This window comes from Drosophila biarmipes, unplaced genomic scaffold, assembly GCF_025231255.1.
Source record: "Drosophila biarmipes strain raj3 unplaced genomic scaffold, RU_DBia_V1.1 ptg000024l, whole genome shotgun sequence".
NCBI lineage: Eukaryota > Metazoa > Arthropoda > Insecta > Diptera > Drosophilidae > Drosophila > Drosophila biarmipes.
In genome coordinates, this window is record NW_026114541.1 from 1,082,031 (window position 1) to 1,109,514 (window position 27,484).

The 27,484-nt window shown below is 39.1% G+C and overlaps 1 protein-coding gene across 2 annotated transcripts in view; it reads left to right on the forward strand.

Moving 5' to 3' along the window:
- Window positions 1–27,484, forward strand: part of LOC108025970 (protein amalgam) — a 591,701-nt gene that overhangs the window by 279,850 nt on the left and 284,367 nt on the right. The window lies entirely within an intron of this gene.

A 27,484-nucleotide genomic window follows, 5' to 3' on the forward strand; every position in this document is an offset into this window, starting at 1 on the left:
GTTTCATCCTTCTTTGAAATGAATTAGGTGTGATTTTTACACCGTAAGGTAATTGTTTAAAGCGGTATGAGTCAGAGCTAGTTGAAAATGACGTTATGTCTCTGGATTCTTTTTCTAAAGTAGTTTGATGGAAACGGTACATTAAATCGAAATAGGGAAAGAATTTTGTTCTGCCAAGTTGATCGAGTATATCTTTGATTCTTGGTAATAGAAATTTATCTGCTAAAAGTTTTTTACTTATTTGTCAGTAGTCAATAACTAATCTCCATCGTTTTTTTTTCTGTTCCTGGAAGTGATTTCCTTGGCACGAGAAGGAATGGGCTATTGTACTCTGATTCTACTGTAGCATTTTTAATTAGATTTCGACTTCTTTATGTATTTCTTCTTTTTGGCTATTCGGTGTTCTATAGTTAAAAACTATGGACTGGAACGTCATCCTTCACTCCTACTTTTTGTTCATTAAAATTATTGAAGGTTATTGGTTCTGTTTTAATATAAACATATCAGTAAATTCGGTGCATTGTTTAGTGAGAGTACTTTTTAACATTTCACGAACATTTTTTGATAATTTGAATAGAATTTCATTGTGTTGTATATTACAATCTCTTCATTGTGGTTTTTGATAGCTATCTAAGGGTTAATAGTCAATGCTGAAAATGTTTATAATTTTATTGGAATCGGTTGTGTTTAAAATGCGGACAAAAGTATTAAAAGAATTAGCTGTAGTGCTTGCTATAATTACGCGATCAGATATATATTGACTTTTAATAAGTATTTCTGTGGGAAACGTGCTTACATAAATTTGTCTTACAACTTCGGACCTGGCTGGAATTATTAAGTTGTTATCTATTGAGTGTATTTTCGGAGTGTAGATATCTTGATCGAAGTTTTCGGGTCTAGCTATTAACCAATTGTGATCTACCTAAAATTAAATTTGGCAGTTAAATGTTTTTAGGAAGTCCATTCCTATTATACCATCACAGGGTATCGGGAAGTTATTATTAACTATTTGAAAGTTGAAAGAGATTATAAATTTTCCTGATCCAGACATGGTTATTATTTTTGACGTGTCCATGTTATCATAGTTATCAGAACTTATTTTTAAAAGACTTAAATCAGCAATATCATTTAATAGTGATAGTTTTTGTTTGAAAAAATGTTTAATTGAACGTAAATGTTGAGACTTAGGATTATTTTATGTTCAGTTGTTTTATGTGGCTTTCTTTTCTTAGTTTTCCTGTTTAGTTCCAATAGCTCTGACCTGATCATTCGGGGTTCCTCTATTGTTGAGGTTATTTTGAGACGTGCTCCTTTCACCATTTGAGTTTCCTCAAAGAGTTGTAATGATTTCTGTCATAACTTGTATTTTGGTTTCGGAAATAATTTTGGTTTTGGCCTTGGCCATAATTTCCTTGATTATTATTATGTTGGCAATATTAGTAATATATTAATAAATGTAAGTAATGTAATAATTTATTTGGTAGAAGGTATTCCTTTTTCATGTGAAAATACCTGGATAGTTTTCTCCGCCCTTGCCTCTATAAAAAGTACCTCGGCTAATTTTATACATTACACTGTGGTTATTTTTAGTTATTACTGCAGTGTATGTATTCTTTTATAGCGTTATTCATATTATAAACTGAGCTAGCTTTCAACAATGTTTAAGTATTTGTGCTTTCGCAATTATTTATCAAAGTGGATTTAGCCTCTTTTGTGCTGAATTTGTCAGCATGTCGATATATGATGCTTTTAGCAATTTACGCAAGTTATCAAGTTCGTTTGTAAACTGGGTTGCGGTTTTTCCTCTTTGGTAATTGCCATTTTTGTTTTGTCTGACATTATGTTAACTTTTGTGTCTATTACACAATATATCTAAATCAAATTCTTCCTTTCCTAGTTCTGATAATTTTGTTACCCCAAAATTTGTATATCGTGTAAATTTTTTTATTTTATATTAATTCCAACACTAAACTCGGAATCTTCGTCTTCCGTTGAATCTATTTCTACCTTTTCTGTTTTCTTTTTATCCTCACTAGTATCTATTTTTAGAGGGGTATTTATTCTCAAAATAGAAAGCACTATTGCCTTCTGAGTACAATTCCAATGGATAAGAGGGGGGAAATTAAGTTGAACCTATCCATATACTCATATTCGAATTATGAAATTGAAAAACACTTTTTTTATTTCTGACTATCGACAATACCCTTTTCTTAAAATCTGGTTCCCTTCATGCTTATAAGTTAAATGTAATAAATTTTATAGTCACCTTAACATTTTTCATTCGTATAATCAATAATGTTCATTTTTTGATTTTCTTAATGTTAATTTAATTTATCTCATTTTCAAAGATTTCTTATGGTATTGGTATTGATATTGATTAATATACGCATACAAAATATCAAAAATTATTAATAACAATATATTCGTCAAATGGGGGTCGATATTAGTTGATTCATTTGCAGTAGAATCCACTGTTTTAGAATCGATCAACCCCATTGTGGTTTTATCATGTACATCAAAATTTTCAAATTTTGCTTATACTAATTTATTTCATTCGTGTATCTTTTTTTTCTATTTAGAATGAGGGGATTAATTTATACATATATATAATTGTATGGATGTAATGCCAAATGTTATTAAAAAAAAGTCGGAAAATATGGGCAGTTTGGACGCACATAGCAAAAGGAAAGTCAAAGAAATGTGAAATTAAGATTAAAATATTTCATTTACTTTATTCTTTTATTTATATTGTTCGTTCGTTCTTACGTCCATTGCTACGTAAATTAGTCTCTCAGTTTTAAAGATATCTTGCTGAATTTTTCCAAGAAGTCTTATTTCTTTTGCGGGTAGTGTGTATGTATGTCCGACAATTAAATCTTATAAATCCCAAGGGAATTGTTGAGAAAAAAATTTTCTACATGTATCTTTGATGTTTTTAACATATAACTTCCTACACTTGGAAATAACATATTTTACTTAGTTCTGAATTTCGAATTTAATTTTATGAAAATCCATCTGGAAATTAGTGATAAAATAATATAAATAAATTATATGTTCGGTGTTTTATGCACATAACCTACTACGTTTGGAAATATCATTTTTATACCGTTACTTATAGAGTAAAAGGGTTAACTAGATTCGGCGGAAAGTGTATAACAGGTAGAAGGAAGCGTTTCCAACCCCATAAAGCTTATATATTCTTGATCAGGATCAGTAGCTGAGTCGATTTAGCCATGTCCGTCTATCCGTCTGTCCGTATGAATTCATACTATTCATACTTGGCTTGCAGATTCCTGAGCTTCCTGCCCAATTTTGCCACGCCCAGCGGAGTGGCACGCCCACTCTAACGCCCACAATCCGAATATCTGTAGCGCCTACAGTTCATAATAGGATCTAAATTTTAACGCCCACAAACGGCTTAAACGCTTTAGTCTGTCTGTCGCCCACATAGCATATACTGAAATACCCGGCATGTGGCGCCCTGGTTATATATCTCCATTTCCCATTTGCTTTTTCATGCTGAGTAACGGGTATCTGATAGTCGAGGCACTCGACTATAGCGTTATTCCTTGTTTTATTTAGTTTTGAATTTCGAATTTGATTTTATCAAAATCGGACGTCTATATCATATAGAAGCCATAGAAACAATTTTTGTTACAAAAGCTGATATCAGAGCCTTTATTTGCTGTAGGGGCGATCTTCTTTCATCATTCAGAGGTGTTTTTGTTTGATATCAGAAGTTTTTGTGTTATAGGTTAAAAAAGTACTTTTACCCATTTTGTTGAAAAAAATTTTAAGTCGGGACTTTTACAACATTCTGTTGCATGTAAAACATGAAGAAATATCAATGGGTATTCCTTTAAGGCTAAGCCCAAAATCAAAAGAGCCGCTTTTGAGATGTAGGAAATTGGTCATAATCATTGAACGATAGTATTTCGACAAAACATGTTAGGAAACCGCAAAAAGTATTTTTAAATACTTCTCTAATGGAAATTATCATAAGCCTGCAGCTTTAGTAGTTTACAAGTTACGGGTGTATGTAATGTATCTATTTATAGTTGTTTTCTCGCCAAAGTAGCTAGTTTTTCAAAAGTGTTAGAATCAAAGCTTTTTATACCCTTGCAGAGGGTATAATGATTTCAGTCAGAAGTGTGCAACGCAGTGAAGAAGACGTTTCCGACCCCATAAATTATACATACTCTTGATCACCGTCACAAGACGAGTCGATCTAGCCATGTCCGTCTGTCCGTCCGTCTGTCCTTCCGTCTGTCCGTCCGTTTCTACGCAAACTAGTCTGTCAGTTTTAAAGCTATCGTGCTGAAACTTTCCCAAAAGTCTTCTTTCTATTGCAGGTAGTATACAAGTCGGAACCAGCCGGATCGGACAACTTTATCTTTTAGCTCCCATAGGAATTATCGGGGAAAAAATTAAAAAAAAAAAATATTTCTTTCGTGTTTTTAAACATATAACCTTATAAGCTTGAAAATAACATTTTTTAATTAGTTCTGAATTTCGAATTAAATTTTATTAAAATCGGACGACTTTATCATATAGCTGTCATAGGAACGATCGGATAATTGGTGGGAAATAATGTGAAACAAATTATAGCTTTGGGGTTTTTTGACATATTATCTTATAATATTTGGAATATAACTTTGTATATTTTTAAGAATTTTGAATTCAATTTAATAAAATTATTGATTATTTTGTATAACTTCAAGGGTATACCAACTTCGGCTTGTCGAAGTTAACTTTCTTTTTGTTATATAAAGCTGTTTAACATCATCTAAGAATTCTAGGACCTTCAAATGTAGTTTGGAATCGTCAAAAAAAGGTCAAGGCTCAGACAGTGTAGAATGCTCTGAGCTGGTAAATGTGGGCAATTTTGTTGATTTATTACTTTGAAACGGCTATTTTTACTAGAACGTGTCGTATTCCAAAAGTAGCGGAATCTCAAGACTATACATCATAAGATTGCATTTGAAAATTTAAAATCCGTTAGTTTAAAGTTAGGTTTTAAAAATAATAAAAACGGCTAAAGAAAATCTAAATAAAAAACACGTAGGACCATAATTTTTAAGATGTGGTATTTAAACAAATCGTGTTTAAGGCGTACATAGAATTTCGAAATACTTTTTAACGACGTATAGCAAAATCCGGTGGCTTAAGTACTTCACAATTTACGGGTATACAAAATTTAACTATTTGTAGCTGTTTTCTCGTAAAACTAGCTAAAGGGGTAGAACTTTTGTTTCTTATATTGAGCTGCTTAACATCGTCTAGAATTTTCAGGACTCTAAAATAACGTTTTGGTACAAACTGACAAATAAAATAACATTTTCATTTTCAGAGGACCCCGAAAATTTTGTTTTGACGCGTATTTAAATTGAAAATATAACCGGGGCAATGGGTCCCAATGGGTCAACTTTTCCAAATTTTAACTCTTACACTTTCACAACACCATATGATTTTTTTTTAAGTCTTAATATGCAAGTCTTTAAGTTTTTGCAATACTTTTCGATTAATGTATGACTTAAAACAATCGGTCAATTACTGTAAATGTTCATTTTTTTCATGTAAATATAGTAGTCACCTTCGCACACCCTTCTGGTGAGCTTCGTCACTACGTGGAATGCCGTCCACAGTGATGTAATTCTCATGCAGTGGCACATACGTTTTTTTCACGCTGTATGTTTATTGTTGTTTCTATTGGGATAAAGAAGCTGGGTTACGGGCGCCTGAGCGTCAAAACGCCAACAAGAATAGATTCCTTCTCAACAGAATCAACAGCCGCATTACAGAGGCGCATCAAAATATGCCTGAGAATAGTTCACAGCAGTCCATGGATGTCGACCCATCCTTCTCTAAGTTTGTAAAACATCCTCCAGCGCCGTTTTATTAAAAATATAATATCTGCCGATTCGGACCGGACTAACATATATATATATATAATGGACGATGATGCACTTCGAACAGTACAAAAAAAGTGACCCAACGACACCAAGCACGTGCTTGTTTCGCGTGGGGCCCTATTATCAATTTGGGCAAAAAATGCGAGTTCGCGAGTAGGATACATAAAACAAATATAGACGGGACACAAACGAAAATAAAAGGCACAACTAAGAATGTAGCAAATGAGTTAAAATATTAGTTTTAATACCGGGATTTGATGTACATCGTGGCAAATTTAGAGGATAATAATAACGTGTTAGTCTAACAGGAATATTGAATGCTAGGCGGCTTAAAAGATCTGCAGAATCAATGTCACCTCTAATAAGATTCTCCATAAAAATAGTACCAAGCATTGGTAAATAAAGCAATTATAATCTATTCTGGTATGAAGGTAGCCTTACGTTTTGTTCCCAGTTCAAACTATGCAGGGCATATGTGGACTGGACCGACGAACAATATCCCAAAATAGGGCGGACAAGGAAGGTAAATGATAATTTGGTCTTATAAGGTTTATAAAGTTTAGGGTCCAGAAGAACACCTAAATTGTTAACTAAATATATACGGTCGAGTACCGTGTTTTTAAGAATGTAACTGATAAACGTAGGAGTACCCCTATAAAAAGTCATAACGTTGCAGATAGATGGTGCTCATAAATTACTAGATCAGAGCCAGGTGGAATATAAGAACATGTAACAAAAACAGATATAGATTGGAAAGGAAACGTTTACACTTAGAAAATCAATTTCATTCGGGATATGAATAAAAATTCTTTTAGATATGCTTGAGTTTACGGCACACCGCCTGTTATTTATTATCGGTTTTTTGGAACAAATTCTTTAATTACTAAATCATCATTAAGACAAAATCTTTCAGAAAGTAAAACGTTTAAAACATCAGACGATATCCTACGAGCGTATGAAAATCCAAATTGTTCAATTGCAATATCTTCGGATGGGAATTTTTCACGTATAAATTTAAAAACATCATCAGATGTAGAATCTGGGGTGAATCTAGAAACAAATAATTGCTTCCTTTGTGGAACAACTGAAAGTTTCTTACGCCCCCCAGCAGCAGTCTTAACCTCACTAGGATGAGATTCAAGAACGGTGCCACTGTACCTATAGGTAAGGTTCTATGGAAAGAAAAATATTATCTACATTTTCAGGTCCCCCCATGAAAATGCCTTTTCCGAGGAGTACATCAGCATTGAATTCGGTGAGCAAACTAAAGTTCCGTATACTATCTTCATTTGATAAATGATTCAAAAAAACAACAAAATAAATAGCATAAAATTAATAAAAATTAAATAAGTGCCAGAATGGAACGTGAAAAGATAACTTGAGAGATTATAGTCTTCTGTTACCCTAAGATCGATGGTAAAATTATGCATTCAACTACATCTTCAAAGAAGTTAAAACGAGACCTAAAAGTTGTCTGTACTGCATAGTTTGCTTTACACGCGGAATTCCCAATACTAGAAAATTAAATCGAAAATCTCGAAACATCGAATAAATTCTAAGATATATGCCAAAAACCCGTGATCTAGGCTAACAAAGTCCTATCGCACAGTTTGTGTTCGGACTGACTTCGAACCTCGATGATACACGTTCGATTATTTATTTTATTAAGTTGAGTAAGCAGGCATTCAATCACTGCACATTGGGATGAAATGTCTTTATTTTGGCCATAACCGTAATATTAAAGCTAGAAAGTTGAAATTTGGAGAATTTGCTGCTTATATTATTTTTCAATTTCGGATTTTTTTTTTTAACACTACAACCTTGCCTCCCACATAATTGAACTGCAGTATTTATAAAATTCATATTAATTACACTTTCATATTAGTAATACTTTTCTCTTCCTTATTTTTTATCCGCAATTGTTAAAAAATTTTTATATTTTATTATTTTTGCATATTATAACTTATCTTAATTAACGAAAACTTAAAAATACGTACATAAACTTGTATTAATTTAAACTTTCTTCTTCTAAATCAAGATCAAAATATAGTATACTTTCAAACTCGTCTTCAACACTATATACTTGGTATGCATCTTCCGGTTTTGGGACACTAAAAGTGCAATAACTTCACTTGGCAATGGGTGTGATTTTGAGCTCTTTTTTTGAGCGATGCTTGATAAGTAAGGATCAGAAGAATCCAAAGCTCGGTGAAAATGCTCTTCGTGCCGTATTGGCATCGTTGGAATTTCCAGAACCATTCTGACTTGGTTTGTTAATATGTAACCCCATTTCAGACCAAAGCTTTCGCTCAATGTCCTTCTTGCCTACCATCATTATTTCTTTGTCAGAGTCCGTACTAATTCGCCACTTTTGAATACTAACACGATATGAGATGTTGAGAACGAATTCCAAAAACCTAATCCAAGATTATGACTACAATCATCTTTTGAATAAAATATAAGCTCCGATGCAAGCCAGCTAGCATTTTCTTCTTTGAAACGACGAATATTTCTGTGTGCTTTGTTCAGTAGTCTCTTAATTTGAACAATAAAGTTTTTTATTTTGTTTTTAATCACCTCCAAATCGTTTTCCGGAAAATCATTTGGAATTACTTCGACGCAAACCCAGTCTAAAGTAGCGTTGACATTGCGATTTTTATCCAGCCAAACTTCTAGTAGGTCACCTCGACGAATAGCAACCTTGCTTGAATCTGTTGAAATATTTAACCCCCCCGCAAATTCCCGCAAATTATTTAAATGCTATCTGAATATACACATAATAACTCATACTACCACATAAGTTGTTATTTGAATCCTGTTGTATCTTGCTAGATATGATCCACGAAACACAAATATTTTTAGGTTAGAATCAACAAAACTAGTGTTTACGTATTACCCTAAAAACATGACAATACAAATGCACATATAATTAAACACTTATACAAATATTTTCTACATACCATGCCAAATATTTTCCATTTTAAGGTATTTCAATTGGTCAAACTGTTTAAAAATACGAGAACGCCATAAGTCATTAATCTGCCATGGGCAAGCTAACGTTAAGCAAATCATAAGCATCTGCCATGGGCAAGCTAACGTTAAGAAAATCATAAGCCGCCGCCATGGGCAACTTATCTTTAATTGAATTTTGGTACGTATTTGAGAATGAAGTATAAAAAGAAGTAAATTTGTTTGCGAATTGGGACACCTGAAGTAACTGTGCATCATTAATAAGGGCATTGGCCACATACGCAAAGCGGGCCTATGCAAGGTTGGGTGGGTTTTGAAGAGGACTTAAATGACATCTGCAATTCCTCACACTTAGTATAAAATTAGATTCTTTAAGCTTTGGTTTAGTTTGTCAATAGTTCCCTACTCTGTCTACTATTTAAGATTATGTGATTGCGCGGTTCTCTAGGTAGCAAAACCCCACTCCCATTTTCCCTGAGCACAGCCGACCCTGTAGGCAGAGTACGCTGCCAGATAGCCGCACACATTGTCGTGTTCGTTACATATTCTTTGGCGCCCAACGTGGGGCGATCGGAAATCAGGAAAATACCGTATCTTGAGAAGATAACAGAGTTAATTTTTCGTATCGCTACCCAATGCAATATTCTAAAGTAAAATTCAATTTGAGCCTTAATGTGATACTTTGGAATTCAGACATCGCGCGTTCTTGCGGGTGGTGAACCTAGATTATGTTATCGCTCAATCCTAATTCTCATATCATTTGGGGAAAAGCTCGAATTCGCACCAAGCAACATTATTCTTTTATTAATCACATTTGATACACCTAAGAAAAGTCATTAGAGATTAACTTTGTTGGAAATTTCTAGCAAGTATTCATGATTATATTTTTACTGTTTTTTTGGAAAGACACTCAGCAGTAGTGCTTTGCTTTCCTAATATTAAAAGTCTTTTGCCCAACAGGAACCCTAATTTTATATTAATACTTATTTGATGCACGATAACTAAAGGATAGTCCCAATATTAAATCAGAGTTTTTATATTTACAATATTTGAGAAATTATTATAATACTACAACATGTCAGTTCAGCCTAATCGATACGAGGTTGCAGTCACCGATAGTGGAGATGAACGTTCTCTTTGTATTATTTACAATGATACTATGGTAATAGATACTGAACTTGCTGAAACTGTACTGTAGTTAGGAACTAATGAAACTTGTCCGCTTTGCCAAAGTGCTTGTACCCTGGTACAACTGATAACCTTTCCTGCTGCTCAACCGAATAGGTCTACTAATGATACTAATAGGGAAGTTCGAGGTGCTTCTGCCAATCAAGCTACTGGTGCCGTTAACCGAACTAGACCAAACACAAGAGCGAATTCCCATCAGAACTCAACAAATCAGAGAGCACATCCTAGCTTGAGAAGCCAAAACACAACACATAGATCAACTGAACGTTCTAGCATTTCCGAAACTCGAGTACAGCAGTTAATCACAGACTCCTTAGAAACCTTTCGCGTTGGCATGGTTGCAGCAGTAGCGGATGAGATCAGTAATACGATGCGAAACTTTCAGTTGGCTAATAATTCCCAAAATCCGCGAAATAATATCCCTTTAGTAAATCCTGGTGACTTAAATCGATACAATGCAAGCAGAGTTGATAGTAATCAAGGCTCTAGTATACGATTGCCTTCAGGTGATCCTTTGACCCAAGCCGTATATCGTCCTGACAAAGTTTCAAGCTTTATTTCTAAGTGGAATGTTAAATTTACTGGCATGGCAAATGACATACCTGTTGAGGACTTTATCTATAAGATAAATAGTTTGACTATACAATGCCTAAACGCAAACTGGAATTTCCTATACCAATTTGCCAACGTACTATTTTCCGGACTAGCTTTACAATTTTACTGGCGTTTTCAGAGAACTTCAAGTGAACAGAATTGGTTTCACCTGTGTACAAGTCTCCGGGAACGGTATAGAGAGCAGCGCACTGACGAAGAGATTAAAGACTCTCTTCGACATAGGAAGCAGAAAAGCGGAGAAAATTTTGACGATTTTCTAGATGCTATCCTAATGATTGCAGATGCTTTGCATGAGCCTATGTCCGACAGTGAACTAGTTACCAACGTTAAAAAGAACCTTAAACCTGAATTATGACTGGAATTATTACTTGTTTTGCCCCCTTAAGAGCAGAGTGCCACAAGCACGAACGATTTCTCATTAGCATGGCAGGTAGGTCGGAAGCCCGTCCTCCTCCAAACCGGCGATTTGTAAATGAGCTAGTGCAGGTTGAAGAGTCTAGGGAAGAAGAGAATTATCAAACTATGAACGACGTAGAAATAAGTGCGATACGCAATGCTGGGCGTTATAAATGTTTGAATTGTGAGGAAACCGGACACAGATATCATGATTGCCTCAAAGCCAGACGCATATATTGCTATGGGTGTGGTCGTCCTGACACTTATAAGCCTAGTTGCTTGAAATGTAATCCCCCGTCGGAAAACTCGTAAGAGGATGTCCATCAATTCTGACTGGTGGATATCCTATTTCAAACTCAGCAACAATAGCAGGTACTAATAATCTTCCATCTTCTTATTTAAGTAACTCTCAATCTGACTCGACAACATCTAACCCAGAAATAGACAAACCCAACTGTATGTTAATTAAAAACACTACAGAGCCCTCACGAAACTTTAAAATTATCCCCTACCATGAAAGAGTACGTGACTATTATCAACGCAGAGCGGAAATATTTACACTACGAATTAATTCCGCCAACAAATCTGGATCGGCTAATCGAATGTGTTCATTTTGGAAACAGCAGCGAAAAATGAAGAAGTATGTCGTATCCTCTATTGTTAGGCAGGACAACGACAACCGTCCTTACATCGCTTTGGAATTATTTAACAAAACCTTCTTGGCCTTGCTTGATAGTGGAGCTAACAAATGCGTAGTAGGTGGTAAATTGGATAAGCTTATTCCTACAGATCATCCAGGGTTAAGGAAGTTAAAATGTTATATTCGTACCGCCGACGGACAATATCAAAACGTCACCGCTCCCATTGTCGTTCCGATTCACTATAACTCCTTATCTCAGGATGAAGAATTTTTAATAGTACCCAGTATTAAACAAGATATAATCTGCGGAATGGATTTTTGGAAACAATTTGCTCTTCGAATATCCAGTCCAACGACTATTTCCGAAATTTCTGACTCCAATGATTTAAGTGACAGAGTCTTGCTTAATGCAACCGATCGAAACCGATTACAAGCTGTTATCGAATTCTTTCCATCGTCTCAAAAAAGTGGTTTAGGAAAAACAACCCTAATTGAACATCATATTGACACCGGTGCAGCAAAAGCAATTAAGCAAAGATATTACAACCTATCTCCAGACAAAGAGCTTCAGTTATGCCAAGAAGTAGACCGCATGATTAGTCTGGGAGTATTAGAAGAAACGCCCGCGTCCTCATGGTCTTCTCCGGCAGTCTTTGTCGTAAAACCAGGCAAAGTGAGAATTTGCTTAGATTCTAGGAAGCTTAATTCTGTTGCAGTAAAGGATGCTTATCCTACTCCTCTTATTGAAGGTGTACTAAGTCGCTTACCTCCAGTACACTGCATATCGAAAATTGATTTAAAAGATGCGTTTTGGCAGATATGTCTAGACGAAGAATCGAAACCAATAACCGCAATAACCATACTCAACCGTCCTTTATAACTAATGCTCCGCAAACACTTTGTAGACTTATGGATAAAGTAATAACTAATGAAATCACACGTGATGGTATATTTAGGTGACCTATTAGTCATGTCTTCAAGTTTCGAAGAGAATCTTTCTCATCGGGCCGAAGTCGCTACGCAACTTCGACTCGGTCTTACTATTAATATCGCCAAAAGTCAGTTTTGTTTAAAGAAAATCGACTACTTAGGGTACATTGTTGGAGAGGGAACTTTGCAAGTGAATCCCAAAAAAATAACCGCCGTGTCCAACTTTCCTGTTCCAAAAACCAAACGTCAACTTAAGAGATTTCTCGGGATGACTGGTTGGTATCAGCGGTTTATTAACCAATATTCGGAACAAACCTTCCACCTAACCGAGTTGTTGCGAGGAAAAGAATTTCACTGGAATGATAACGCCCAAGTTTCTTTTGAACAATTGAAAAAGGCTCTGACCACTGCTCCATTATTAGTACATCCCAATTACGAAAAACCGTTTATTGTGCAGTGTGATGCCTCGATCAATGGTGTGGGAGCGCTTCTAGCTCAATGTGATGAAAACGGAATAGAACGCCCTATTGCATATATGTCTAAGAAGCTTAATAGATCTCAAAGGAATTTCTCTACCACGGAACTTGAATGCTTAGCAGTAGTTCTAGCTATTAAAAGATTTCGAATGTATATTGAGGGTCATGAATTTACTGTTGTGACAGATCATGAAAGTCTCCGATGGCTCATGACGCAGCAAGACCTTCAAGGAAGACTTGCTCGTTGGGCACTCAAACTTCAAGGATTTAATTTTAGCATAGAACATCGTCGAGGTAGTGAAAATGTAGTAGACGATGCCATTTCAAGATCTTTTAAATCGGATGAAGGCCTTGCCACCATTGATATCGATGTTCTCCCAGAAATTGAATTGGAATCCAAATTCTTTCAATCCTCCAGCTATTCGCAACTTAAAGAAAAGTTAACGCAGTCTCAACTACCGGATTTTCAAGTAATAGATGGTTTTCTTTATCACAGCGTTGGTTTCTCTAACAGTTCCTCCGAGCATCCGGAAGACTCCTGGTTTACACCTCAAGTTGGTTTCTCTAACAGTTCCTCCGAGCATCCGGAAGACTCCTGGAAGCTTGTGGTTCCGGTCGAGCTTAGAGAAGGTGTAATCAAGGCAGCTCACGATCAGCCGTCTTCTTCTCATTGCGGTATAGCCAAATGTTTGGAAAATATTCGAAGAAAGTTTTACTGGCCGCGTATGGTTGCAGACGTTCGCAATTACATCAAAAACTGTGAGATTTGTAGAATATCAAAATACACAACGCAGAAACTTAAACCACCCATAGGACAACAAATTGTTAGCGAACGAGTATTTCAGAGACTCTATATAGACTTTATTGGTCCCTTCCCAAGGACGAAAAGAGGTAATATAGGAATCTTTATAGTACTCGATCATCTATCGAAATTCAAGTTTCTTAAACCGGTAAAGAAGTTTACAACTCAAGTTGTCGTGTCATACCTGAAAGAGGAAATTTTTGATTGTTACGGAACGCCTGAGGTTATAGTAAGCGATAATGGTTCGCAATTCAAAAGTCAGGAATTTTCTTCTTTTCTTTCTAAGCATGGCATTACCCACACTTACACCGCAGCCTATTCGCCGCAGTCCAATGCCGCAGAAAGAGTTAATGGGTCTATTAATGCTGCATTGAGAGCCTTTACCCGATCCGATCAGAGAGAATGGGATAGATATCTTAGTAGTTTAAACTGTTCTCTGCGTCGTCATATACACCAGTCAATAGCTGAATATCCATTCTTTGTTGTTTTCGGGCAGCATAAAATTTGTCACGGTAAAGATTATAAATTACTCAAAAATCTAAATTTGCTAATGAAAGTTCCTTACGACTAAACCGACAAGACCAATTCTCTACGTTACGATTTGACCTCCAAAAGCATTTAGACAAAGCTTATGAAAAGAATGAGCAATCCTATAGATGAGGTAATTAAACGAAACTTCGCCCTTAGCAATTCCGCCGCCCACTTTAATGCTAAGCTTGCACCGGTAGGAATAAAGGTCCGTGTCAAGCAAAGACTGGGAAACTCTCTCTATTTACTTGAGGATTTAAACGGAAAGGAATTAGGAACATATCATGCAAAGGATATTTGGTAAGAGTAGACACCCTTTTTCAGGTTTTATCTTTGTCGTAAAGACTAAAGATTAATCCTGTGATGTAGGGGTATGAAATTATTAGGAAAAGATCCTTGTATTTTTTTAAAATATAAAATAGCACTACTGGTTCCGCAACTTGGTGCCAACCACACATCCTAGAAAATACTAAACGATCATTTCGTATTTTCTAACACTGCTTGTCAGAGGGCTTGCACCCGCCATTTGCGTTTTTCGTTCTCTTATTTCTGATCTTTCGGCCAAAGCACACGCGTTTTAAATCAAATCGAATATTGCACCACCTCGGGCTTAATAATCGCCCAACAAGACAAACAGACTAATAAGTAAAGCACCACAAAGCTAATTTCAAACGCCCAAAGTGGCTGGCGTAATTTAGCTGGCACCGATCGCAACATCCAACTTATAGTTGAAAAACTAATTAGGTGAGCATAGGGAATTTTAATATTATTTGTCACCGCTTGGCCGATCACGGGAATGCCTTATAACACTCAGGACAGTTGTTGAAGTGATCTGGTGTGTAACGAGCGTTTTATTCTAAAAGACAATTGTTCTTAACCTGATACATAATTACTTATCCTACCGCAGTTTCTCTTCATCTTTCTGTGATGGCGCAAATCGATGTGTTTTATCCGCCAAATATTGTGTTCCTTTTTATCCGATTTTAGTGCGACCAAATAACCTAAACTAAACACTAGACTTCATAAAAATACTGACTTCATAAAAATCCTGACTATCGATAGCCTAATCCGTTCCGCGACATCCCCACCCCCGTGAAGCAGCCGCATTCACCACGACCAGGACAGCTAGCTTCGAAGCGGGACGCATAGTCTTGGCTCGATCGGTAGTCCGCACCGCTGCTCGACGGGGTACTCCATCCTTCCCGGTGAACACCTCTTCCACGACGCCTCGTTTCCATTCCCTTCGCGGTATGGCTGGATCGCAGATGAATACCAGCTCGCCCTGGATCTGTGCAGGCTCGAACACTTCGCTGAACCTCTTGGCCTCGCGGTCGGCTCCAACGAAGTTCTTCCCATTGTCGCTCCTTATCCTGACCACTGGTCCACGGCGGCTCATGAAGTTCCTCATGGCGATTATGCAGGAGTCGGTGGACAAATCGTGAGCCATCTCCAAGTGGATAGCCCTCGTGGTCAGGCACGTAAACAGTGCCACCCACCTCTTCTCTGTGCGACGTCCTATTGTCACAAAGAGCGGCCCAAAGTAGTCCAGGCCAGTAGACTTAAATGGCCATCCGTTGGCCTCTAGTCGATCCGCAAGCAGGGAGCCCATCTCGGGCTGTGTGGGTCGTGCCTTCCGCAGCTTGCAAACGTTGCATTTGCTCACCACCCTCCGTAGCAGTCTCCGCAAGTTCGTTATCCAGAACTTGCTCCGAATCGATCCGATCGTCGCCTCCGCGTTTTGGTGGCACATCTTTTCGTGGTGTTGCTGCACGATCATTTCTGCCAGCGCCTCCTCGTAAGACAGTATGATCGGCCGACGTGCGTTGTATGGCACACACGTCGCGTCGTCGATCCTTTCACTGGCTCTCAATACTCCGTCCTTGTCAAGGTATGGGGACAGTCCGTGCAGTCGGCTGTCCTTGGCGACGTTTCCTTGGCTGTCCTCAGCAAACGCTTCTCGCTGCGACTGCCGTATCAATGCGCGCTCTGCTTCAGCGCACTCCATCGCGGTCAATCCGTAGACCTCTTCATCGCGACGTATTCCACGGCATCGTCGAACAAATCTGAGCGCCCAAGCAGTCACCCTCACCAGTCGATTATAGCTGGAGAACCTCTGCAGGGATATAAAGTTTACCGTGACCAAGGCAAACTCACATTTCATTTCCTCGTCGTCGGTCGTCGGAGGAATCCAGTCCTCGCTCGATCTCGGCCAGCTTTCCTCTGGTCCTCGTAGAAACGGCGGTCCGCTTAGCCATCGCGAACCGATCCTCAGTTCCACGGCCTTGCGCGGCCTTGTCGCGTCATCCGCCACGTTTTCGGCGTTCGGGATCCATCTCCACTGGGACTGTTTGTATCTCGTGCCCAATACCGCTGCTTGGAGTTCCAGTCGCGGGATGGACATGGTCCTCATCGGGGCGCATTTCGTTTTGGAGCTTAAGAGGTGCGCCTGCACGTCTCCGTTCTCGTACGTGGCCCGCCAGTAGGCCGCTGCTGCGAACGCCGATTAACTGGAGTCCACGAAGATGTAGCGTCCGCACTCGTCCGCCGCCAAAGTAGTGGCGCGGGCATCGGAGCTCCTGGATCCGACTCATCCCTTGCCGCCAATCCTCAAAGGCTGCGGCCAATTCATCCGGTAGCGGCTCGTCCCAGTTGACTCCTCTCCGCCAAATCTCCCTCAGAAGCAGTTTGGCAGTCACCATGTAGCAGCTCAGGAACCCAATCGGGTCAAATGTAGACATCACCAGGCTTAGGAACTCCCTCTTGGTAGGGACTCGTTCCCCCGTCATCACGTTCCTCGGGACTCGATGGTTCTTGACGCCGAACTTGAACTCGACGTTAGCCGGCTGCCAGTACATCCCAAGCACCTTCTCCTCAGCTTCGGTCCATCCGACGCTGGCGATGGGCTCAAGTGGGTTCAGCGCTCTGACCGCACTTGCCGAACTGGAGGTAAATCGGCACAAATCAAAACCTGCTTCAGCGTGAATTTCTCTCACCCGTGTCGAGATGGCGATAGCTTCGTCCTCGCTGGCGAAACTGTCGACGTAGTCATCCACGTAGTGGTATTCGTTGATGGCCAGGGCTGCTCGCGGGTCCGTGCTGCTATACCGCAAGGCATTCACGGTCTTCACGTAGTCCGCCGAACATGGTGAGCAAGCCGCTCCGAACGTCATTACTGCCATCTCGTATACGTCCGGCTCTCGCTGGTCGTCTCCGTCTCTCCACAGAAACCTCTGGGCGCATCTGTCCTTCGGCTGCATCAGTACCTCCTTGATGTCTGCACAAACTCCAACCGCTCCTTCCCGAAAATGGAAGAGCACTGCTGGGAGGGGCTTGTAGCGCTGTGGGCCTTTCAGTAGCGCTGAATTCAAAGACACACCGTCCACCTTGGCAACCGCATCGAAAACCAGCCGGATTTTCCCAGGCTTGTTCGGGTTTTCCACTCCGAAGTGCGGCAGGTACCACACTTTGCCCTCCTGAAACCTCTGGACTTCCTGGCCCTCCAGTCGTCGTGCGTATCCCTTCTCGTCCATTATCCGGATGTAAGCCGACGCGAAGTCCACATCACGCTTCATTTTACGCTTTATGTTGACGAGCCTCCTGAGGGCCATGCTGTAGCTCTCCGGCAATCTCACTTCGTCGTCCTTCCATAGCAGCCCGGTCTCGTATCTCTGGCCTACACGTTTGGTGGTCTTCTCCAGGGTGCTCAGGGCCCGTGCGTCACCGCTATCTCCGACTGACGGCTCCAGGTCCACTCTGCCAGCTGCGACTGTCTGCACCGGCTTCGCTCCGAAATTCTCGGTCTCGAAGTAGTCGCTGACCGTCTTCTCCAGAAGATCATCCTGGGGCACGACTAGGAGGCACGAACTCAGAAGCGGCGAGCTCGGCTTTCCGTTCACCGGTCCATATACCACCCATCCAAGTGCGGTGTCTGCTGCAAACGGCCCTCCAGATCCATAACTTTTGGTTTTGAAGGGTACTCCTAAATGCGCATGATCCAGTCCAATTAGGATCCTCGGCGTCGCATTGTTGTACGGCATCACCGGCAGACGCGTGTTCGCCTTCACTGCTTGTACATCCTCCTGATTGGCCACTCCGTACACATTTTTCAGCCCATGGCGCTTTGGTTTGCCCGCTGCGCTGATCTGCAGGCTGACCACCTTCGTGTGCTCTTTGGCGGATTTTCCACCAAACCATTGCACATTCAGCTGTCGACTCTCGCCTTTCAGGTTCAGGCTGCGGATGAGTTCGTCGTCGATGAGTGTGACAGACGATCCTTTATCCAGCAGTGCGTACGTGTCGACCTTCGTATTCTCGCCGTACAGCGTCACGGGTAGAATCCTGAACAGCAGGTGGCATCCAATTGAGTCGATGTTGAGGTTTCGGTGCGGCAACTCCTGGCGATCGTACGCCGATCGCCCTTCATCCCGCTCACGTCGCGCGTCTACAACTGCGGCCGACGTAGGATGGTTCCTTTCGCTGGAATCCACTGACCGTGGCACTCCCTTCCGATTGTTGCCGTCTCTGTACGGCTGTCGGTCCTGATCCCTCCTGTAGCCCCCATCTGCGACTGGCGGCCGTTTGGATCGTTCAGGTACTTCGTGGAGCAGGTGGTGATGCCTCATCTGGCATCCGAGGACGTTGCATCCGCGGCTCTTCCTGCAGAACCGGGACATGTGTCCGGGCTCCAGGCACGAGAAGCACAGTCGTCGCTTCCTCGCGGATTCGATCCGTGTCGTTGTAGAGGCGCGGATGAAGTCCTTGCAGTCTCTGACCTGGTGCTGTCCCTCGCATATAGGGCAGCATCTGGGGCGGTCGACATATCGCTCCTTCTCGCGAACACTATTCGCGTGCAGAATCCTTCGCTTCGGTTGTTCCCTGGCTCCGGCGTCCGTGACAGTGCACGCGAATTCATGGAGCCACTCAGGTGCGCCACCATCGGATACGGCTGTATCGTGGCCGCGTGCCTTGCCCAGTCCAACCTCTTGCTTAGCGGCAACTTGGCTATCAGCTCCTCCATTAGGGTTGGGTTGGCTAGGTGCTGGCTGCCGGTCGCGGTCGACTGCAGGAACGCTGACAGGTTGCTAACCTTCGTCGCGAACGGCACGATCCTCGCGATGTTGGCCTCCTGAATCGGCTGGGTGAACATAACCTAGCACCGGCTGTGCTGCGGCGGTCACACAAGATGGCGGAGAATAGCGCAGTATTGTTGTTGTTGACACAGGTTGTCCGTTTGTCCAATGGCCGCCAAGCGTCGGCGCCAAATTCGCACTCCATTGTGGCGGCAAATTTGCACTGACTTGTGCCGGCAACTGCAGCGATGGCGTCACTCCGAGATCCGTTTGCAGATTGTCCCTCATCTGCCTGGGCAGGTTTTCTCTCAAACTCTGCCGTGGCGCTTCTCCATGGTGTGGCAGCGTTCCACTCGAACATGGCGGTGTATTCGCTGCACCGCTCACTCCAACGCCGCGTGCCCCGGTTCCAACGGGATCTCTGGCGGCCTCTGCCTGTCCTCCACTTGCTCTTGCCTTCGCCAGCTCCGACTCCAGACGTGCGATCCTTTCCATTAAGGCCGCCACTACAGTTGTGGAATCCGTAGTCTGCCCCGTCGCTTCGGGCTGCAGGTTACTTGCCGCTTTCCTGGCGGCTGTTCCACTTTCCTTCGGAGTCTGTGGCCTCTGCCGATCACCAGCCACACTCGCAGAGCTGGTCGCGGTGCCAGTTGCTGTGGCCGTGGTGGTCGCAGTTGCGGGAACGCCCGAGGCTTCCAGCATGGGGCTCCGCCTGGGTGAGTGCTTCGTGGGCATCATCTTGCAGAGTGCAAATAAAAGAATTTGTCACCGCTTGGCCGATCACGGGAATGCCTTATAACACTCAGGACAGTTGTTGAAGTGATGTGGTGTGTAACGAGCGTTTTATTCTAAAAGACAATTGTTCTTAACCTGATACATAATTACTTATCCTACATACCGCAGTTTCTCTTCCCCTTTCTGTGATGGCGCAAATCGATGTGTTTTATCCGCCAAATATTGTGTTCCTTTTTACCCGATTTTAGTGCGACCAAATAACCTAAACTAAATACTAGACTTCATAAAAATACTGACTTCATAAAAATCCTGACTATCGATAGCCTAATCCGTTCCGCGACATTATTCAATAATTATGTACTAATGGATAAACGAAAGTAGGAGTGCGCAGCGCTATTTGATCAAATCGCCTGGTGCTCGTTTTGGCCCACTCTGGCTGCCAACACGTGGAGCGGGACTACTCGAGCCGAGCCACATACAGTTTACCAGTGCAAGTTTAAGTTTCGAGCCAAGCTTTCCAACCGTTGTAAGACGTAAGGAAAACTTAAGGTAAATAAAAGTAAACCCAGCCTTGACCAGTTAGTTATTATGTTTGCAGTTCCTGGATTGATACACGTGTTGTTCGCCATATTCTCCTGACCAGTTGCGAGTAACCTAACCCTGGACTGATGGTTAGTCATCGACACGTCCAACACGAGCGTATAGCGGATAAGCAGACACCCTGGTCTCTTGTTCTAGCTGTTCTAGCCGCCTCGCAGCTAAGGATTCACCCTCGTTCTCGGCAGCCGATCTGACTGTTGCATCGCTTTTGTAGTTTTTAGAATAGGTTTAAATTTTATAGAAATTAAGCTTATTATACGGGTACAGTATGTATATTTGTCCTTAGATTGACTGTTAACTAATAATATTTTGTAGTTCACTCAGCATACACACATCCTCGTTTACACACAACGTCCACAAGCCTGTCGACTGCACTGGAAACATATTTAAAGTATTATTGTTGTAAGTACGGCATAGCGGACCGTCTGTTAACATCAATCTGAGCCAAGTAATATAACTATAGAATAACTATAGATTCAAATTCGACACCCTATTTTGTTGAAGACTACCTTTTTTTAAAACCTAATTGTTAACGTAAATTTTTGAATGAAGAACCTAAATGAAGTCATTTGTACCCATTATATGGTTAACCTGCCATGGGCAAGCTAACGTTAAGCAAATCATAAGCATCTGCCATGGGCATGCTAACGTTAAGAAAATCATAAGCCGCCGCCATGGGCAACTTATCTTTAATTGAATTTTGGTACGTATTTGAGAATGAAGTATAAAATGAAGTAAATTTGTTTGCGAATTGGGATACCTAAAGTAACTGTGCATCATTAATAAGGGCATTGGCCACATACGCAAAGCGAGCCTATGCAAGGTTGGGTGGGTTTTGAAGAGGAAATAAATGACATCTGCAATTCCTCACACTTAGTATAAAATTAGATTCTTTGAGCTTTGGTTTAGTTTGTCAATAGTTCCTTACTCTGTCTAGTATTTAAGTTTATGTGACGGCGCGGTTCTCTAGGTAGCAAAACCCCACTCCCATTTTCCCTGAGCACAGCCTGTAGGCAGAGTACGCTGCCAGATAGCCGCACACATTGTCGTGTTCGTTACAAGACTTAAATTCAATTGCTTACTTCTAGGGTAAGGAAATGTTAGAATAGATTTTATATAAAAAATAAATTTAAAAATTTACAATTGAGCAATAAGGATGTTTTTCGATTTTCAATTGATTTTTGTCTGCTATAACATCGAAAAAGCGATGTTTTCTGCACCTCTACTGACCAATTGAGCTTTCAAAGCACAAACAAATATGACAAAAACAACAAAACACAAAATATGTAGAACACAAAAGAGCATAAAAGTCAGAAAGTTATACAAATTGCAACTCAAATTAAAAAAAAAAACATTTACTAGTATTAATAAATTAGTTTTATCAAAGGGTGAAACGGGATTTACTACTTTTTGTTTATCTGAAATCTATAGACAAAAATACACTGGTGGAACACTAGTTTCAAAACAGTAAAACAACACATAATGACATAGAAAATACCCAGTTTTATTTTCAAATTTTTTTGACGAAGATTTGACGCGATATAAAAATAGAAATTAATTTTTTTGTGATAGCTTATTTTTAAGCTGCGTTCGTGCAAGTTATATGACACATTATTTAGGGGCTCTTACCCAATTTATAAACAACTTTGAGCCGAGAGCCAATTTCCAAATAACTCTGACAGACCCGAGATAAACCCGTGGTCAGCTATTTCTTTCAACCAGGCCTCCGAATCATTCCACCCAGATCAATTTCAAGCAGCCCAAATAAAACGGATGCTGTAAACATCCAGTCCGCTAACGTAAACAAAAAACCCCAAAGCGAGCCCCGAGTCCGTTAACGTAAACAAAAAGATCCCCAAAGCGGTCCCTAAAACTCCGCTAATGTAAACACCAATTTCCGGCCAAGATTGGACTTCAAATTTAATTGGCAAATTGCATCATCCTATTTTCCGACTCTCTTGAGCCATTCTCTTTATCAATTTTTGGGGATAAAATCTCTTAAGCCGAGGTTTGATTATTGATCATTGAACTAGAGATCAGGCAGTCCGTTTTTGAGATCCGAATCGAGCAGTAGTACAAATCGAGAAAAAGTAAACGAGCAGTGAATTAACTAAGTTCGACCTATAAAAAAAAATTGTAGTAGCGATTAAGTGATTAATAATTATAAATACATTTTTTAAATTAAATCACTAGTGAGAAACTTAATTGGCGCCCAACGTGGGACCGTGCGATTAAAAAATTCTAAAAAAACAAGCTTTAAAATAAAAACAAAAAAGTTTTATAGTGAAAAAAGGAATTTAGCGCGGCCAATAAAACCCGATACAACCAACGAATAAATAAAAAGTTTGTGTTGATCAAATAACTAAGGTGGAAATGAATTAATGAAATAATCCCCTTAAACTCTTAAACTCTTAAACTACAAAATAGTGATCGTAACATAAATTCACTGCTCGGACAATATAAAAATCAAAAAGCGACAACAATTTTCAAAACAAATAAAGTAAAAAATAAACATTGTGAAAAACAATTTTAAAAAATCTTCAAAATCAACAACAAAGACATTTTAAGAAAACAGGCTGAAGGGCAATCCCTCGCCAAAATTGGAAAGAAGGAAGACCTAATTAAAGAAGGAAGACCCCGAGACAATTTAAAAACAGAAAAAAAGAAGGACGACCCCAATCAGGATCATCATTCAGGATAAGGATGACCCCAACAGGAAAAACAACAACGAGAAGAGAAAAAAATAAGGACGATTCGTGAGCGATACTATTTTTATCATACAATTTTTTATTATTATTATTTTATAAAAAATTTGTAAGAAAGGAAATATAAATATACAAAGTGGAAGAGTTAATTTCAAATTTTGAAAGAGTTCTCAAAATACCAGAACCTTCAACAAGCCAGACTGGAGCAAATAAAAGACTCCACATGAATCCACAAGAAAATACAAGCCATCAGGCAATAACAAACAACACAATGTTAAGTGTAGGAGATTTAATTAAGCAAATTGTAAATCTTGAATTAAATCTATTAAAGGAGGAGATCGTTAACTTAAGATCGCAGCTTTCTCACAAAATTAAAACGGTTGAGGATTATCAGACAGAGATTGTAGATCCGAATATAAAATGCGACACATCTTATGAGATTATCAAATCTGTTAGGGAATATAAAGGTGAAGAGGATAAATATGTAAGCTGGAGAGAATCGGCAAAAGTAGCCATGGGGCAATATTCCAGAGGGAGTGAAAGATTTTATTCTGCCTTATCTATATTATGAAACAAAATTACAGGAATGGCAAACGACGCCTTAACCCATAACGGTACTGTATTAAATTTCGATGCCATAATGGCGAGACTTGACTTCGTCTTTAGCGACAAATGACCAATTCACATTATTGAACAGGAATTAAGTGTATTGAGTCAGGGAAAATTATGCATAATGGATTATTATGGTACAGTTAATAGAAAATTAACTCTGCTAATTAATAAAACTATTATGACCTACGGTAGAAACAAACCTATAGCAGCGGAAATGAATGAGAAACATAAGAAGACAGCTCTTAGAGTTTTCATTACCGGCCTCAACGGCCAAATTTCAGATACTATTTTGTCAATGAATCCACCTGACCTGCCAAATGCAATGGTCATAGTTCAGGAACTGGTAAGCAACAACATGAGGGCTCATTTCGCAAATAGCTTCTCTACTACTCAGAGAAAACATAGCGAGCCATGGTAATGGACAAACACATTTCAACCACAAGACTAGAAAGCAAAACAATAGTTATAGTAACCAGCGAAACAATAATAATTTAAGGTTTAATCATGACAACTACCAGGACAAAAATACATACGGTTATTATACTGAGAATAAAAATAATTCTTGGAACCAGGGTAGATTTAATAATAACCAACAAAAACAGTGGAACACCTATAGGCAGCCACAAAATAACCCGGAACCAATGGAGGTAGACGAGTCTATCCAGGTTCAGAATAAGGCTTACAACAGCTATAATCAAGGCTACAATAAATATCAAAATAATAATTATAGTCAGAACAAGTGGGATCAAACAAAAAAATTTGAGACCCAGAACACTCAGCAAGGCCAAGCCCAAAATAAAAGGGTACCAACTGGAACTGTTAACCAACCGGCTAACAAGACGATAAGATTAAATAACATTGAGGAGAACCATTTTTTAGATAAAAGTCAGAAGTAGGCTTACCCTACTTAATTAGAAAAGATCCAAAAATAAATAAAAAATTTAAAAATATTAATTGACACTGGGGCAACCTCGTGTTATATAAGAACAGGAATTTATAAAAATAAGAACGAGCTTCCAATTTACAAAAGAGTATCTACAGTGAATGGATATTCAATAATTAATAACTATTTTTGATACGCGATATACTTTTTATGAAATAGATGGGCTAGACTCAGATTTACTGGTCGGCTATAACCTATTAAAAAAAAATAGGAGCGGTAATTGATACAGCTAAGGGAGTAATTAAATATAATGGAATAGAAGAAAAATTAAATTATGATAACGGAAACATATTAAACCAACATTCTTTAACAGAAGAAAACACCATTCTTCCATTAAAAGAATTTATATTAAAAAAATACTTTGATGAAAAAGCTCAAATCAGATCCGAATCTGAAATGGGTAATCAAAGCGAATCTAGTATGGGATATACATATCCTGAACACGCCATAGTTGAAAAATCCGACAAAAACAAAAGTTTGGAATTCAAAAATTCCGAACACGCCGTCGTTGAAATATCCGACAAAAATAAAAGTTTGGGAATTACAATTCCTGAACGCGCCGTCGTTGAGAAATCCGACAAAAATAAAAGTTTGGAATATAAAAATTCTGAACACGCCGTCGTTGAACTAACCGACAATAAAAAAATAAACAACATAAAAATATCATCTGCAGATCAAAGAAAAGATCTGGAGAAAGAAATATTAAATATTATTAATGAAGAGCATTCAAAAATAAATATGCAGATCCCATTTAGGACAGATATCCGCGGTGAAATAAACACCGTAAATGATAGGGCCATTTACAGCAAACAATACCCTTATGCTCAATCAGCTTCAGATTTTGTAAATTCTGAAATAAATCGAATGTTAAATGAAGAAATTATAAGGCCAAGTAGAAGTCCTTATAATTCACCAGTACTAGTAGTACCAAAAAAGGGTTTCAATGAAGACGGAACTCCAAAACTCAGACTCGTAATTGATTATAAAAAACTTAATGAAAATACAATACCAGATAGATATCCAATGCAGGACCCTTCAATGATTTTGTCAAATCATGGGAAAGCCAAATACTTTTCAACAATTGACTTGGAATCTGGATTTCATCAGATTCTCATGAATGAACCAGACATTCAGAAAACCTCATTTTCAATAAACAACGGGAAATACGAATTCCTAAGAATGCCAATTGACCAACGCTCCAAGAATATTCCAACGAGCGATGGACGATATTTTAAGAGAACAAGTGGGTAAAACATGTCACGTTTATATGGATGACATAATTATATTTTCAAAAACAATTGAACAACATTACAAAGATTTAATTCTCATTATTAAAATTTTGCTGAACGCAAACATTAAAATTTCAATTGAAAAATCAAAGTTCTTTAAATTAGAAACCAATTTTCTCGGTTACGTTGCGAAAAATTTCTACTATCGTAAAATATCCGATACCTAAAAATATTCGAGAGCTTAGAAGCTTCCTAGGCCTTACAGGATATTACAAAAAATTTGTGCAAAATTACGCAAAGATAGCTAAACCTCTAACAAAATATTTAGAAGGCCTAAACGGCAAAGTATCAAAAAAGGCATCACGTAAAACTTTAATACAGTTTGATGATTCAGCTGTAAGAGCTTTTAAAAATTTACTCTAACAACGGACGCTTCAGACTTAGCAATTGGTGCTGTTCTTTCTCAGGAAGGAAAACCAATTACATTTATTTCAAAAACTCTGACAAAAACATAACAATTATACGCAACCAATAAAAAGGAATTTTTAGCCATTGTATGGGCTTTTAAAAATCTTCGAAATTACTTATATGGGGTTAACAACATCGAGATCTATACTGATCATCAACCTCTTTCATTTTCCATTTCTCAAAAAAATCCAAATATTGAGATAAAAAGGTGGTATTCCTTTACTGAAAGCTATTCACCCAAAATTATTTACAAGCCAGGAGCAACAAATGTTGTTGCGGACGCTTTATCTAGTATTCAAATAAATAATTTAACGGAAAGTAATGAATCGGTCTCAGATCAAAATACTCAGCATTCTGCAGAGAGTAGTTTTGAGAATGTAATACAAGAAACCCGAAAACCCTTAAACCAGTTTAAGCAACAACGGGGAGGTATACAATACATGAGTCGATTAATGTATTCGGAAATACTAGACATATAATAGAGTATGACACTCCAGAAAATTTAGTGTCAATCTTAAGGGAATATATTCCACCCAATATAACAATAGGAATTCACTGTACTCTAGAAGATTTTTACAGAATTCAAAAACCACTTAAGGACAATTTTAAAAAGAAATTTTTATACACAAGGACATATGTCCAGGATGTCGAGAACGCTGAAGACAG